Below are 17,909 nucleotides of genomic sequence, written 5' to 3'. Positions count from 1 at the left end.
GAATAAATGTTCATACATATATATATATATATATATATATATATATATATATATATATATATATATATATATATATATATATATATATATATATATATATATATATATATATATATAATAGAAAACTAAAATGACATTGATTATTTAAAAGTATGACTAGTCAATAACTGACTTTAATGTCATGACTTTAATCGTCGAATTTCCTTTGTTACAGAAGTCAGGATTTACTATGGTTTGATGGTGTTTCACAAAACCAGAAACTGTTTCTTTGTTTTTTGTTTGTTTGTTAATAAAATCTATAAAATCACAATGATTTTATGCCCATAGTTTATTTCTGTAATTTAGTAAAGGACCTAAGTAAATACATACTACTGAGGTTTAATTTTAAATCGTGCAGTCAAAAAACCATTATGGATGTCTTTCAGAAATCTGTAAATAAGTTTCTGGGAGGCCAATAGTTCTTGAGATCCAAAGAAGATTTTTTTTACAAGAATTCTGTGTAATTTTACAGCAAAACTCTAGAAGTGAACCAAATAATGCTACACGTTTTTAAAAAGCCATCACAAAAAACACTCAATTAGGCTGCAAATATTTTTATATACAGTTGAAGTCAGAATTATTATTCCCAAATGATGTTTAACAGAGCAAGGACATTTTCACACTCTGTTAAACATCATTTAGGAAATAAATTTTTTTCTGGAGAAAGTCTTATTTGTTTTATTTCAGCTAGAATAAAGGCAGTTTTTAATTTTTTAAAACCCATTTTAAGGACAAACTTATTAGCCCCTTTAAGCTATTTTTTGATAGTCTACAGAACAAACCATCATTATAAAATAACTTGGCTATTTACTCTAACCTGCCTAGTTAACCTAATTAACCTAGTTAAGCCTTTAAATGTCACTTTAAGCTGTATAGAAGTGTCTTGAAAAATATCTAGTCAAATATTATTTACTGTCATCATGGCAAAGATAAAATAAATCAGTTATTAGAAATTAATATTTAACCTTATGTTAAAATTAAAATTTAAACTTATGTTTAGAAATGTCTTAAAAAAATCTTCTGTCCATTAAACAAATTGGGAAAAGAAAAATAAACAAGGGGGCTAATAATTCCGACTTCAACTGTATATTAAATATAATGCAAAATATAATATAATTGCAAATAATAATAAAAAATAGCTGCAAGCAGCAATTAACGGGGCCTAGCAGTCCATCAGCCACATTAAAAACAAGCTACAGAGCAAATGAAAATTCAACTGGCAGCATGGTTTAGGTGGTAATTGGGTTAACAATCTAGGGAGAGTTAAAAAAAAACAGGTTTTCAAACTAATTCAAGATGGTGGAGATGAAGTCATGTCAATTAGAAAAGAAATGATATCAATGTTCTCGATATGATCCACGGAATCTAACAAGACCAGTCACATGACAATAGAGAAAACTGTTTAAATGTCATTTGATCAATTTTGTATGATTTCTACTGATAGAATATAATTGTTAGTCAATTTTACCCAGAAGGTGGCGCAAACTGATGTGGTTTTGTCAATGTCAGGTATTGTTGCTAGATCAGAGATGTTTTCGGCTTAAGGTTAATGAAAATGATGCATATTATTTATTAAATTTCCCATTAATTGCATTTTATTAACGTCTACCCCCACCCTTACCGTAAACCCAACCGTCACAGTACTGTAAAAACAGTAGTTGTACCGAGTACTATTTATGTTATCTATTAAATTATCAAATCAATTTTATTTTTTAATGTCTACCCCAACCATCACAGTTGCTAAAAACAGTAGTTTTACCAAGTATGATTTATGTTATCTATTAAATTACCCAATCAATTTTATTTTTTAGTGTCAACCCCAACCCTAAATCCACCCGTCACAGTACTGAAAAAAATATTAATTATTGTTATACATTGTCATAAAAAATGCTATATGGATGTGCTTATCACACTTCCGGCTGGCCGCGTATCCAGACCTTACCAATGTCAAGTCTAGATCACACACAGTAGGTTTGGTTTCAATTCTTCAAACCATTGCAGTGATTCAGCCTGTAATGTCATCTGGCAAGACTACATCAAGTTTGTCCATGTGCTAAATGACAACCGTTTTCTCTATTGACATGAATTTAGAAACTTTTGGTCATGGTGGTCTGAAGATGATCTGGTTTAAATTGAGTGCAAAGCAGCCAAATGATGTAGGAGAAGTTCAAAAAAGTAGCTTTCTGACAAGACTAGGCATGGAACATTAACCTGTATTAAGGTTTACTGTGGTTTGGAAGAGTCTGGAAAATGTTCTGTTATATCGTTCCTACAGTATACATAAGTTAAAAAAAGATTTGTGTAGTAGTAGTAGTAGTAGTAGTAGTTAAAACTTTATTGTCCTTGACAGGAGATTTGTTATGGGCATCGCCATATTGCTGCAGACACTCACTAAAACAAGCTATAAAAAACAATAGAAAATACAACAATTACAAAATTTATAGTGCTAATTAAGATATACTCTTATTAACTAAACCCACTGACACAGGTACAAAGGATTTCTTATAGCGGTTTAACCTACACTTTGGGACTCTATATCTTCTACCAGAGGGAAGCAGTTCATACTGTGGAAACCAAAAATGAGTTGGATCGTTTACAATCCATTCCACCTGATTGAGGACACAGTTCTCATATAAAACTTGAGGATTAAAATATTCATCATGCCCGACAATTTTCCATGCTGTCTTTAAGAGATGCATCAGTTTAGATTTACACTGAACAGATAGGTTGCCAAACCACACTGTGATGCCATACCTGACAATGCTTTCCAGAACTGCTTTATAAAACAACATCATGAGCTTTTTGTTAACTCCAAAAAGACGCAACCTCCATAAAAAAATACAATCTCTGGTGTAATCGAGAACAAACCCACTCAATGTGTGTTTTCCATGACATTTAGTTTTTTAGGGCAACAGATTATCCAGCAGAAAAGGACCCTTCACATCAAGAGCTAATCTAGTCAGCCCACAGTTCAGCAAACATCTAAAAACAAATATCCTATGAACCAACATCTAAGCATGCGATAAACCTGAATAATGCAGTGGCTTTACTTTACATCCAAAAAAGAAAGATATGCATAGATCCCTTTTCAGGTTGTTTTGAAACTAATGAAGACAGCAGAAGTCAATAATTTACTTTAACTATTTAACCTGATGTTTACTGTTTCAAAGTGCTTTAAATGGTTCTAAAATACAAATGTATTGTGTTCAATGAGGGGGGAAAGTAGTTTTTTACCCAGACATCTAAAAAGAACATATTTTAGAGCAGTAGTCACACTACCGTGACACCGTGATGTTTCTATCCATGGTTATACTGTCAGAATCTTATACCTGGCCATGCCTAGACAAGACTAGATGGTAGACAGGAAGTTCCAATAATTATGGCATAATTGGTATCGATATTATCAAGACAACCCAAGGAATCTTCCTTTGGTGCTTGGCCCTGAAATATAATGTCCCTGCAAAATCCTGGAGGATGCCAAAATATTACAGAGTGAGACAAATTAACAAAGTAAATGCAATCAATTATGGAATTGTTGACTTTAATCAGTAAAGATTTACTCTGATATAAATAATAGCAAGAAAGCCAAACGTCAGCCTTGTGTTTTCATGTCATTTAATTTCCATATGTGACAAAAATCAGGATTGCCGGCAATTAGTTTCAATATATCTTTCATTTTATTAAAAAAAAAAAATTGCAACTGCTAACACATTCTGACTTTGGTTTACAATGTAGACATCATTTTTTGTCTCGAGTTTTTAGAAATCCTTCTGTAGAGCTGGATTTTTGCGTCATCAAACAAATATTTTATAGCTTTGCTTTTAAATAAATTTTGTTCTTCTGATTATGTTTGACTTTGATTTTATATCAAAAGTGCCAAAAATGTGGTCAATGAGTGACACAAAATACTCAATTCTGCATCAATATAATGACAGGGCCCATATGTTGCTAATTCCTCGGCTCCAAATGTCATCTCTGGGATTTCTTTTGGTGACTGCTCCATTGTTCTTTCTTCACTCATCTGCGTTGAGTGTCATTTGCTTGCTCTTCTTGCCACATGCTTTCTGTAAATGACATTCCAGAACTGCCTGACACTCCCTGAACCCCAGAGGCCTGCTGCCCCGCCTGTCCTGCCACAGCTGTTACCTTTCACTCTGGAAGTATCAGTGCTGGACACGTCTTTCAACTCTTCAGAGATTCTTTACTTTTGCTTTAAGAGAAATGCTTCAATCAAAGACGAACATTTTGTTATTTAAGCACCATCATGGGTTTTTTGTTCATATGACTTTCTTTCTAGAAAACATATAGGATGATGTGCAAACACTTCACTTTTAAAGGGATAGTTTACCCCAAAATGTAATTTTCCATTTGCTCACTCTAAAATGTTGTGGGTTTCTTTCTTCTTTTAAACATTAAGGAAGATTTAATGAAGAATGGTGAGGAAAACAGCCATTGACTTGCACTGTGTTCATTCATCAGAATATTTTGTTTTGTGTTCAACAGATTACAGAAATTGATAAAGGTCTTGTGTGTGAGTAAATAGTGAGGAAAGTTATATTTTAGGATAAATTCCCCCTTTAAGACACTGTAGTCAAATCAAGTTTTAATGCATTTTCCATTCTAATATTCTATTATTTTGGACTTTTAAGTATAATGTAAAAAAAAAAAGTCCAGCATAGACTTTTAAAGGACACCTATAGGGAAGCGCAGGGCACAAAGTAACACAGGGTAAATTGTAACACTGAGGTATTAGGGTATTTGATCAGGGTTTAACATGGCATGCTTCTGAGGTTTTCACCACAGTGTGGGCAGACGTCTTCCTGCCAATTATTGAAAAAGTTCTGTAAAATTTGTATAAAAACACAGGAGAAAACATTTTTCAGCATAAAAGCATTTTATTACAGTCAATATTTTTTTTATTTAAAAAAATCAGTGAATGTAAGTAAAATATTATACTGTTGTGATTACTAGGCTAAAAGATTTAGAACCATTTTAAAAGATGTAAAAAAAATGCAGTGACTGCTAGCCAGTGATGAGGGAAACACAACTAAACTAACAAAATCATTGTTGAATTTTGAGTGTAATGTTGAATTTTATATATATATATATATATATATATATATATATATATATATATATATATATATATATATATATATATATAAAGGTTTTTAAATAGAAAATATTTTTTTAAACACTGAAGAATAAATCTATCAATGCACAGCTCCACAATCTTCACCAATATTTTCACAAACGTCTTTTATTCATTATTTATAAATTTAAAGTTTTAACAAAGGGATATGCTCAAACTACATTTGTTTGATAATGTACAGCATTTTATGCATATTATATATATATTAAATATTTTAATAGCTGTACACCATATTTTCTGAATTATCGAGTGACGAAAAGATTTCCCAAATACAAAAAACTTAACTTTTGTGGTTGACAAATAAGTTATAACTAATCAAATTTTAATAAGCTATTGTAATAAACTGCAGTAAATGTACCTTATTTTTTATACTACAAAAAGATACATAGAAAAGACAACATTAGCTTTTTTAATTATATATATATATATATATATATATATATATATATATATATATATATATATATATATATATATATTCACACACACACAAAGTTTTTTTAGCGACAAAATGATTAGCGCCTGATTAGCTATTTTTGTTTCGACTGTCTACAGAACAAACCATCATTATACAATGACTTGCCTAATTACCCTAACCTGCTCAGTTAACCTAATTAACCTAGTTAAGCCTTTAAATGTAAATTTAATCTGTATAGCAGTGTCTTCAAAAACATCTAATAATTCTGACTTCAACTGTATATATAGTGATTATTCATTCATTCATTTTTCTTCAGCTTACTCCCTTTAGCCATCCGAGGTCACCGCAGTGGAATGAATCATCAACTTATCCGTCAATTTAGTCTATTCAATTCACCATGTCTTCGGACTGTAGAGAAACCGGAGCACCCGGAGAAAACCCACACAAACATGGGAAGAACATGCAAACTCCACACAGAAATGCCAACAGACTAAGCCAGGAGTCAAACCAGCAACCTTCTTGCTGTGATTCGACAGTGCTAACCACTAAACCACCGTGTCGCCTTATATAATGATTAAATATAATATTGCATAATAAATGTTGCTATAAAATAATATAATTAAATACAACATAATAACTTTTAATGTTTAATTATGTTAAACATAATTTACATAATTTTAAAAAGCATAACTATATAGACTAAGCATAATGAAATAGTAAAAAGTAAACGTAGCATGAAAGTAAATAGAATCATGCTTTTATGTTGATTTCAATAATGCGATAATTAATTACATTATAATTGCTGAGAAAACCAACCATCAGCCCTGTCTTTTCAAACACACTCAATTCATTAGTCCCCCTTTGTGACCAAAGTCAGGTGTTGCTTTTGTCTGAATGTGTTCCACAAAGAAAGGGAAGTCGATGTTAACCAGCAAACAGAGGAACGAGTTATTTGTCGAGCGCTAAAGCCTGTAAAAGACAAGAGGAATCAAATAAAGAGCCAAGAAAGATGAGTCAGAGACTGTAGGAAGAGTCTGATGAAAGCAGTGTTTGCTTTGGATAGTGTGAAAGAGGGCTTCTGTTCCAGTCATTTGCATCAGTGAGTGGGCCGACTGCTGCTGAATCATCCACTTTTCATAATGCCTCTTTTTTCTTTTTCTTTTTTTGATATACCAGCAGCCCTTATGAAGTCAGTAGGTATTTTACATGTCTCTGGAGCATTGACTGTCTGCTTTCCACATCCTGTTTCTCACATTTGCTTATGTTATGGACACATTGCAGTGATTTCTCAGCTTTTTTTTTTCTTGCTCTCACCCGTATATTTACATGAGCCAGAATTATATCTACATTAAAAAAACATGGCTCTTTGAAGGTTCTGTATGCAGGAGAGTTGTATTTAGAACGTATCATCTTGAAAAACCATTTTATACTAAAATATGTGTTAGAGTAAAAGATTCTGACAATATGACAACCTTGCATAAAAATATTACTGTTTAACGGTATTGTGATTATTGCTCTAAAATAGATTATTTTTAATTGTCTGGGTAAAAATTGAACACAATAAATTTTATTTTGAGAACCATTCATAATATTTTGTTATAGTAAACATTTCAGGCTAAATAATTTAAATGAATCATTGACTTCTGCTGTCTCATGGGTTTCAAAAACACAGATTTTATTACAATTTCAGACAGCATCTATGGAGATCTTTTCTGCGGGAGATGCTGTTGTCCTAAAAAACAAAAAACAAAAAAAAAATAAAAACATTTTTAAAAATCTTACATTTATCAAAAACATGGTAAAACTAATTTTTTTAAAACCTTGACTTTTCTAAACTGCTGTATACCTTAAAAACAGTTATCGTCCCATGCCTAGTCGGAGTTAGGGTTTTTCCCGCCTTTTTGTTTTTTACATTTGAAACTGTCAAAATATGGATTCCAAACTTCCCCATTATTCGTTTCCTGCAACTTAACCATTTGTATTTAAAACATATATTAACGAAGTCAAACTTATTAAAATAATGTTCTCTAAAATAGCTAATATAACGATTCAAATGTTGTTCAAATATTGTTCACTATAAAGCAAATAATGACTTTTATCATACCATTATAGCCCTTTCCTGCATTTTATTTGTTTTTAATTTGTAACTGTCTAAATCTATTCAAAATCTCTTTGTTATTAATTTCCTGCAGCTCAGCCATAAATATATTCATATAAATAAAATCTAATTTATTAAAAATAATGTTCACTATTGTGATTTTATTCTTTAAAATTCATTATTCTTTATGGAACCTATAGAAAGTGTTCTATTTAGCAGGGGAAAAAAAAGACTGACTATTTTGATTGACTATGCTACTGTTACAAACTGAAGAACTCAAATCTACTATTTAGAACTTCTAAACCAGAGATTACCAAACTAGAGCCAAAGTTGGCCCATGGTAACCTTTGATTTGACTCACCGTCCCATCTGAGAAGAGTGGGAATATGACAGGTTTTTTATTTATATAGATTTAGCAGATATTGTAATTTCTGAGTAAACCTAATTTTCTACAAAAAAAAAAAAAAAACTCACTGAAATTAAAAGTTGTAAATGAATCAAATTTTATGTAAAAAATCACTTGACAGATTGCACGTAGTGCAGATGTGCATGAAGCAGGGCCCGCTGGCCAAAGTTGGCCATGGAAAATTTGGTTTGGCCCATCATTCTATCTGTAAAGAGAGGGAAAATGATGGGGAGTTACAAAAAATGTAATGGTTCAATTAAATGTTGCAAATGAATCAGAGTTTTAAAATGTAAATGCTGTCAGTTGACAGACAGAGGACAATGCACAAGACATCAGTGAGCAAATCAAGGCAAAGGCAGGAGCAACTCCACTAGTGTATTCAGCATTGAATTCCATTGTGTTATAAAGGGCATTGTTTATGTTAAAAAATTATACTGTATTTTCAAATAATATGTTTTAAAGCACGATTTTCTAGTTATTTTACAATATAAGCAAATAAATTACCCATGGCAAATTTAATGTAATATGGTTTGGCACATTTAACTTCAGCACACAGCCCTCAATCAAGTTTGGTTTTTGGCCCTTTTTTAAGAAAATATTTGGGCACCCCTGGACTAGCGTATATAGCAAAAAACTCCATAGTGCTATGAAATTAATTATTTGTTTTTATTGTAATAAATTCCTAATAAGATATCATTCATTAGGCAATACTGTTAAAGTGATTTTTGCTATTTATATATTTTTTATTATGAAATAAATTAGGAAATTACCCATGGCCAGCGGGCTCAGTTGGCATTTCTATGTAGTTTGCATGTTCTTCCCATGTTTGCATGGGTTTCCTCTGGTCTAAATCCAAAGGCATGTGCTGAAGTTAAATTGGGTAATCTTAAATTGTCCATAGTGTATGTGAGTGAATGAGTGTGGGTGTTTCCAGCTGGAAGGGCATCCTCCACGTAAAACATTTGCTTGATAAGTTGGGGGTTAATTCCGCTGTGGTGACCCATGATTAATAAACAGACTAAGAGAAAAGAAAATGAATGAATGAATTACCCATGGCAACTTTAAATAAATTAACTGCTTTATTTACCTTCGGCCCACAACCCTCAATCAAGTTTGTTTTTTGGCCCTTCTTAAGAAAATGTTTGGGCACCTCTGTTCTAAGATTTATGACTTTCTGTTTTTAACAATAGCAGAGCTCTTTTTGTTACTTAAGAATACCTAAAAGATTTCTACACTAAAATTAGAAATTCCCATATCAATTACCAACCTTTAGATCTGTTTTGCCTTGCATTTTAAAGAAGAAATCATGTCATGTTTGGAAAAGACAAATTAGACATTGTTTCTCTTTAATTTTATTTCTCATTAAGTTGCTGTGCCTGGAATCATCAGAAGAAGAATAAATAAGACAGATGTACAGTGGAAATATTATATTGTCATTCATTTTCTTTTCGGCTTAGTCCCTTATAATCAAGGGGTGACCACAGCGTAATGAACCGCCAACTTATCCAGCATATGTTTTACACAGAACATGTCCTTCCAGCCGCAACCCAACACTGATAAACACCCATACACTCTTGCATTCACATCCACACAAACACTACGGCCAATTTAGCTAATTTAATTCACCTCTACTGCATGTCTTTGCACTGTGGGGGAAACCGGAACACCTGGAGGAAACCCACACCAATACGAGGAGAACATGCAAACTCTACACAGAAATGCCAACTGACCCAGCCGGGGCTCAAACCAGGGACCTTCTTGCTGTGTGGCAAAAGCGCTACCCACTGTGCCACCGTAAAATATAATTTCAAGGAATTTTGGTTGTGGTTTCACCATGTTTTAAAAAGTTATTCATTGAATTTACTAATTTTTTAAGGTAACTGGTTGCAAACTATTTTTATGGGTTGAATTTACACAAAAAAAGAAGTAGAACATTACTAAATTTAATTTGTTTGTTTAAATTTAGCCTAAATAAATTGTTTGCAACCAGTTACCTTAAAAAATTAGTAAGTCCACTGAATAATTGTCTTCAGTGAACATACTTGGAAGTGAAAAGTTTTTCAGAAAAAAAAGGATAACTCATTCATTCATTCATTCATTCATTCATTCTTTTCGGCTTTGAAATGAACCGCCAACTTTTCCAGTATATGTTTTACGCAGCGGATGCCCTTTCAGCTGCAACCCATCTCTGTGAAACATCCATATACTCTCATTTACACACATTCATTATGGACAATTTAGCAAACTCCACACAGAAACACCAACTGACCCAGCCGAGGCTCAAACCAGCGACCATCTTGCTGTGAGGCAACAGCAATACCTACTGTGCCACCGCGTCACCAAATAACTCAATTTTTTAAAACAAATTTCAGAAATTATGTTTTTTTTACGTTGAGTATTGAAGAAAACAATTGCAAAAAAACTTAATATTTAAAAAATCCAATGTTCCTTGAGTGTTCTCTAATTAAATTCAGGGTATCTCCTGGATCTTAAAAAATCCTAAAAATTTATAAGATAAATTTGAGGCCTTAAAAAGTCTTAAATCTACTCAAATATTGTGTTGTACGTCTCAACTCTTAATTTTCCTTTGTTTATGTATAGCTACTCAATCCGTACAATCACCAACAATCCCAATCTCAATTAAACTTTTAACTTTTTATTTAAAAATTAGCATTTAACTTTTCTTACAGCAACATTTACCCAAAAGTTACTGCTGAAAATACTGACCTGGATTTTTTTAAATTAAAATATTATTATCATATTTTTAAATGTACTCATTTATAATCATTTTTGAAAGGGCAAGTGAGAATTTCTTCCGATTGGGATATTTGAATAAAATCCTTAGCACTTATTCCCGTTTAAGTTTAAAATTCCAATTATAATGGTCTTAAAATGTTTTAAATTTAACTTGGTTAAACCTGCAGAAACCCTGAAATGTGTTCTTCATACTGAACTTAATACAAGTGATTCGTCAAATATGTTTATAACTCTTTTTACTCCATATATGCTAACTTCATATGGGGCTGACCAGCAAAAACCTCGGAATTTATGAAATTGTTGGTTGTTCTCCAATTTGCATGTAGATGTGCAGCTCTGCTGAAGGAAAACAGTGGCTAATCACACAAGAGCTAATTTCTTATTGTACATCCAGGTATTTGATAAAGATACATCTCTCTCTCTCTCATTCAGACTTGCTGTATTCATATCTCCACACCCTGTCCTTTCTGAGAGGTTTGAGTGACGATAAGCCTCAACTCAGCGTTTAACAGAGCGCCATTATTCAACACCACAGCACCTCTTGTGTTGGTATCTGGGCCATATTGCAGTAGCATTGATGGACAGGAGAGGGAGCTAACAGATCGTAAAACATCCTCGTCCTCAATTCACTTCTGATATGTGCCAAACACAGTTTTCAATATATCATGATAAGCCCATATGAGGAATTTATGCTGTTTTCGTCTTCATTATGCACAGTATTGCTCTCTGTCAGGTCAGACAGAGGTGATAATGCAGACAATGGATCTCAGTCTGAGTGGAAGACATTGGTCCTGATGTACTTTGTGATAATACTCAGGTGATGTTTGGGTCATCACTTTGCTATTGTGTGATAGAACCAACCGTCCTACACTTGAACACACACACACACACACACACACACACACACAGAGAGAGAGAGAGAGAGAGAGAGAGAGAGAGAGAGAGAGAGAGAGAGAGAGAGAGAGAGAGAGAGAGAGAGAGAGAGACTGAATGTGCTGAGTTCACACAGATGGCAGGTTCTACAGCGATTGTCATCTAGAATCATTTACAGGACATGGAAGATATACGGCAGGAATCTTACATACACAATTAAAATACATTGTTTAAATGTATTTAAAAGTAAAAATATTTGCTATTCTTGGCTGAACATTTACATTTAATCTAAATAATTACAATAGGTCTATATAAAATCACATGATTTTGATGTAAAGGTTTCAGAATCACTGATGCAATAGAAGAACACTATAAAAAAAATAAAAAAAGCAGTGTTTTGTTATAACAATTATGACAGAAATAAAATAATTAGGCTATGTTTCTCTGAGAAGTAATTTTTCATTGAAGAACACTTTTAGAATCAAACAATGATTCAGTCAATACCTCTTAAAATAAGAAATATTTTAAATATACATTATTAAAATAGTGGTGGACTGGGGAGATCCCCCTCTCATGATTGTGAAGCGCTTTGGGTGTATGGCCATACATGATCAATGCGCTATATAAATACACCTTACTTACTTCCTTACTTAATTACTTACTTAATTACTTACCTACTTACTTACTTACCTACTTACTTGCTTACTTACTTACTTACTTACTTACTTACTTACTTACTTACTTACTTAAAATGTAACATTCTTTAGGGAATAAAATTTAAGTTGTTTGCTTCATATAGACTTTAATGTTCATGGAGCATTTTCATGGCACTAAAGGCCCTTTACAATGGAATAATTTCTTTGGGGTTTCTTTAAATAAAATTGGACAAACTGTCCACATCAGTGTTCTTTGGGGAACCCGAAATGTTTCTTTTGGAACCTTAATTTTTTGGGGGAAATGATTTTGGTTCGGGGTGATGTGGTGGCGCAGTGGGTAGCGCTCTCACCTTACAGTTTGCATGTTCTCCACATGTTCGCATGGGTTTCCTTCGGGTGCTCCGGTTTCCCCCACAAGTCCAAAGACATCATATTGGATAAGCTAAATTGTTTAGATGTGTGGGAATGAGAGTGTATGGGTGTTTCCCAGTGATGGGTTGCAGCTGGAAGGCATCCAATGCATAAAACATATGCTGGATAAGTTGGTGGTTCATTCCGCTGTGGCAACCCTAGAATAATAAAGGAACTAAGCTGAAAAGAAAATGAATGGATGAAAGAATGAATAAATGATTTTGGTTCAATTCAAATTCATACATTTTCAAAGAACTATTTTAAAAATAGATGTTTTTATTGTCATTGATGGTTTTATGAAAAATCTTTTGTGGATTGGATGTTTCAATGGATCCAAATGTTCTTCTCTGTTGGAAATAAAGGTTCTTTATTGGCTCTGATGTTTCAATATAACTTTACAATCTGTAGAACCTCTGTGTTCTTTAGACATTCTTAAAAATAAACATTCATTAGCATTGATGGTTTCATGATAACCTTTACCATCCATAGAACCTTTCCATGTTAGATTATTCAAACGGTTTTCTTGTTTAAAATGTGTGGTTCTCGTAGATTTTTTGCAGTGATGCTCTAAAAAAAGAAACATTTTGGACTCCCAAAAAACAAAAGGTTGTTTATAGGGACATCAAAAATCTTTTTTTTTAGACCATCACTGCATTTTTTTTTTTTTTTTTGGAATCCATATTCCTATTTGAAATGTTATTATTATTTTTTTAAAACTTTTAAGTTTAAGAAATTGGTTTTAGGAACTAAAGTTTTACATTCTGTAAATATCTTTATCCTTTTTAAAAGTTTTTATAGAAGCATTATTTAATACATGATATTCCCCCAGAAGGGCACATTTAGAACAAGTTCATCAAAGGGGTAATTCACCAAAAATGAGAATTCAGTCATCATAACTCTGCACAAGTATATAAAACATATTTGAGAATTGGAGCTTGTTTGTGTATTCTACAGTAAAAAAATTATATCATAAAACTGCGTTTCACGGATGAAATGCAAGCCTCATATGTTTGAATCAACATAACGATGAGCAAATGTTCAAACAATGACTAAATATTCATTACTGGCTAAACTATCCCTTTTAGAGAAAAGTTTACAACATCCGTTTTAATTGTAATGGTAATATAGGGTGTTGTTGTGACCAGCTGCTCACACTGAACTTTTCCTGAACCCATGAGGACGAGGGCTGCTTATATCCCAACGTTTCTCCAGTGCCCTGTCTTTACCTCTTTCATAAGTGCTCAGTGGCTCGGAAGACTCTGATGCTGCAGCTCCACAAGACAACCATGTTGCCTTTGTTGCCATGGTGACTGGCCGTACATGGGTAGAGATGCTAGTACTACAAGCTATGCAAATACTGATTCTGCATTGTAATACCTACGTGTTATGTTTGAGATTTTGGCATCTTGGTGTGTTTTGTAAAAATGACATATGAAGGCATACCTCGGTTTTGGGCTTCTCATAGTTGGAGTGGAAAAGAAGAGAAAATATAATATATCATATAGGCTAATTAGATGTTGATTGATTTGATTTGGTGCAAAGATGACGTCCCACACTTCTGGTTCTGGTGCAGCACTTGCTCCAGCTGCTAGTTGTTCGGCAGCACACAGCTGTGTCTTTAAAACCTCTCCTTGTGCACAACGATGATATCATCCTCTAAAAACAGATTACGTCATCCCTTTCGGGACCCTTCTCATAGCTCCACCCTGTTCTACCCCCTGTTTTATTGGCCTTCACCGGCGCAGAAGCCCTCCTCGCTGTGCTTTTTATTGGCGGTGAAGTCACCGGTGTCTGTTTTTAATTGGTTTGCCGCATTTGATGACTGTGGTCTCCGCCACTGGAGCCCAAGACCTGTCGCGGGTAATTTGGTTTTTCGCAAGTCTTTCCTCGACGTCATAAAGATAGCTTATTATGATCCTTTCATGACTGGATGTAAAAAAAATACGTAATTGCTAATTGGATAGCATATTTTACGTCATATAGGCCTACACAAATTAAGTGTTTCATCATATGAATAATGGTGTCTAAGTGAATGGATGTTTGGTTGTTGCACACAGAGGCTATCTTTTTAAAGCTAACACGATAGATAGATAGATAGATAGATAGATAGATAGATAGATAGATAGATAGATAGATAGATAGATAGATAGATAGATAGATAGATAGATAGATAGATAGATGATAGATAAATAGATAGATAGATAGATAGATAGATAGATAGATAGATAGATAGATAGATGATAGATAGATAGATAGATAGATAGATAGATAGATAGATAGATAGATAGATAGATAGATAGATAGATAGATAGATAGATAGATAGCATTTTAAGATGTATCTTTTTAAGATAGGCTAACCAATTCTTAAATTAAAAAAAAATGTTAAAGACTGCACTTGCAAAACCTTGACGACAACAAAACTTGTTTATTATCATCATATATATATTTGTGAAAGCAAAAGCTGATCTGCAATGTGTCCAAAACAAGTAGATATAAATGTAGAAGTAGATTAAGGTCACCAGCATCTAATAACAATGTTATTTTGGCGTCCAATAATGACAACAAATGACGCTGATATTTTGTTGATTTTAGGTTGTGTTGGAAAGTGACCAAAAACCAACATCGAGCCAACATCTTAAACCAGCGTCACATTGACATCAAATACTGACATTTATTCATCAGGTATGGCAACCAAAATCCAACATCTGATAGACGTCATAGTGGTAATGTCTACATAACATGATTTGATGATTAGACATTGATATTGTTTAGGTTGCTTGGGAAAGTAATCAAAATACAACATTAGTTCGACGTTGGACAATAGCGTCAGACTGATGTTGGGTTCTGACGTCAACCCAATTTTTATTTTCAAACTAAATGCAATGTTCCATGATGGGGTACAACGTCAATCTGACGTCCTGTGCCTGCTGTGATTAATGAAATTACAAAGGCCTGCTTGTTGTGTCCAGAATGGCATACTTCACACTATGTAAAAAACAGTATGTATGTTCAAATTCATAGTACAAAACCACCAAAATCAGTCTAGAAGTAGGCCTATCCGACCTACTACTTCAGCTAGGCCACTTAGGGAGTTTATGAATTTAGAAATGAAGAAAAGTACAGCTTGGTGGATATAGTGGCTGTGTCTAAAAACTTTGCCAGCTGACTTGTTGGGGGTAGTGACTTTGGAGGGAACGTTTGTGCATGAAGGGACCTCACAAAACTGATTTCAGACAGACTTCTGAATAACAATTTAATGATGTAGAACAAAATAGAGAGAGCTTTGGTGATAACTACGACAATATTTGCAATAGGCCTTTTATATTCTCGCTAAAAATTACATCAAAAGTGGGGGAGAGTTGGTCAAAAACATACACAAAATTTACACAAAAATAACACACAAGCAGAACTTTCAAATGCCAGCTTTATTTTTTAGTTCAAACTTCAGAAATGCACAGGGTTGCATTCCAAGTAAAGTAAAGTAAAGTAAAGTAAAGTAAAGTAAAGTAAAGTAAAGTAAAGTAAAGTAAAGTAAAGTAAAGTAAAGTAAAGTAAAGTAAAGTAAAGTAAAATAAAATAAAGAAAAGTAAAGGTATGTGGAAAATGATGCACATTTAAATGCTAATGTATTTTGGACACATTTTTACTAAAATTAACTAAAATTCTCTACAAGTTGTCCACAGAATGCACAGAACCTCATTGGATGAAGTAGGCTAGGTCACCAGGGTGCGTTTTGCATACTGTTTTCACACGCTGTGTATCAAAACTACTCTTCCGGTGTTCTGTTGATTCTGTTGTCCTACCTTGTCAAATTGTCCTACCGCCCATTCAAGTCGGTAGCGCATTTTAATGATGCAATATGCTACCCATCAGATTTTGATTCAAGTGTAAATTTTAATGTTTAGAAGTTTGATATAAAGCTGTAATATTGCCCAACCCATCTAATCCCTAAACCCAAGTTCAAAACCATTCAACTACAGCATTGGCTGCATAATCTGATGGGTAGAATATGCCAGAACACCGGCTTACTGGTTTTTAGTGATGGGATCTTGTTTAAAAACCAGTAAACTAGTTACAGTTCAAAAGACAAATATCTTCAGCAGGAACGCTATTCAAAGTAATCTTTCCTCAAATTATATAATGCATGCAATACTTTCCAGGCTACGCGGTTGTGCAGTGGGTAGCTTTACAGCAAGAAGGTCGCTGATTCGAGCCTCGGCTGGGTCAGTTGGCATTTCTGTGTTGAGTTTGCATGTTCTCCCCTTGTTCATGTGGGTTTCCTTTGTGTGCTCCGGTTTTCCCCACAAGTCCAAAGACATGTGCTGTGGGTGAATTGGGTAAGCTAAAATTGTCCATAGTGTATGTGTGTGAATGGAGGTGTATGGATGTTTTCCAGTGATGGGTTGCAGCTGGAAGGGCATCCGCTGCATAAAACATATGCTGGATGAGTTGGTGGTTCTTTCCGCTGTGGTGACCCCAGCCCAGAATAATAAAGGGATTAAGCTGAAAAGAAAATGAATGAATACTTTCCAATTATTTACTTAGGAATCAAGTATGCCAAAAAAGTAAAATAAAAATATTTGAATGCTAAATTGAGTGATTTGTGTTGCAGTAAAATATTTACAACAGAGATATTTTTAAAAATAAGTTTGCGTTAAAACATCCTGACTAAACTACCTTTTAAAACCCAGTTAATGCCGCACTTGAGTGATGATGCAATGAGACGCTGAAAAATGATGTGATAATTGCTAACAAGTGCGGATGGTTTGAGAGGCGCAATACCTAAAGCAACCTATAGAGGGAGTGGATGTGGCGACACATGTGGACCGACTGCTCAAGTTTTCAGTGGTACCCAGCGCTGACCGTTGGATGTCTTCTCCAAGAATGCTACTGTCCTAAAATAACACATATTTGCTATGTAGAAAAAACAAACACCATGCTGGAGCGTGTCGTTTACAGGTATGATGATACACGGCAACAGTAGCCCTAGCAACAGCTCGTGTTTGTGGTGAAGCAGGCGGGAGTGTTTCTTTAAGAGCCAGCACCTTTACATCGAGAGGGAGGGGGAGAGAGAGAGAGGGAGAGAGATAGAGAGAGAG

At 33.8% G+C, this 17,909-nt stretch overlaps 1 long non-coding RNA gene across 1 annotated transcript; it reads left to right on the top strand.

Moving 5' to 3' along the window:
- Positions 1-122: 122 nt before the first annotated feature.
- Positions 123-3,885, top strand: LOC141381215 (uncharacterized). The gene is made up of 2 exons (XR_012401043.1): positions 123-545; positions 742-3,885. It is a non-coding gene; the product is annotated as an uncharacterized lncRNA (long non-coding RNA).
- Positions 3,886-17,909: the final 14,024 nt, after the last annotated feature.

Source organism: Danio rerio, chromosome 3 (genome assembly GCF_049306965.1).
Source record: "Danio rerio strain Tuebingen ecotype United States chromosome 3, GRCz12tu, whole genome shotgun sequence".
In the NCBI taxonomy this organism is placed as follows: domain Eukaryota; kingdom Metazoa; phylum Chordata; class Actinopteri; order Cypriniformes; family Danionidae; genus Danio; species Danio rerio.
The sequence above is the reverse complement of the archived record's forward strand: the minus strand, read 5'-3'. Positions and strand labels throughout refer to the sequence as shown.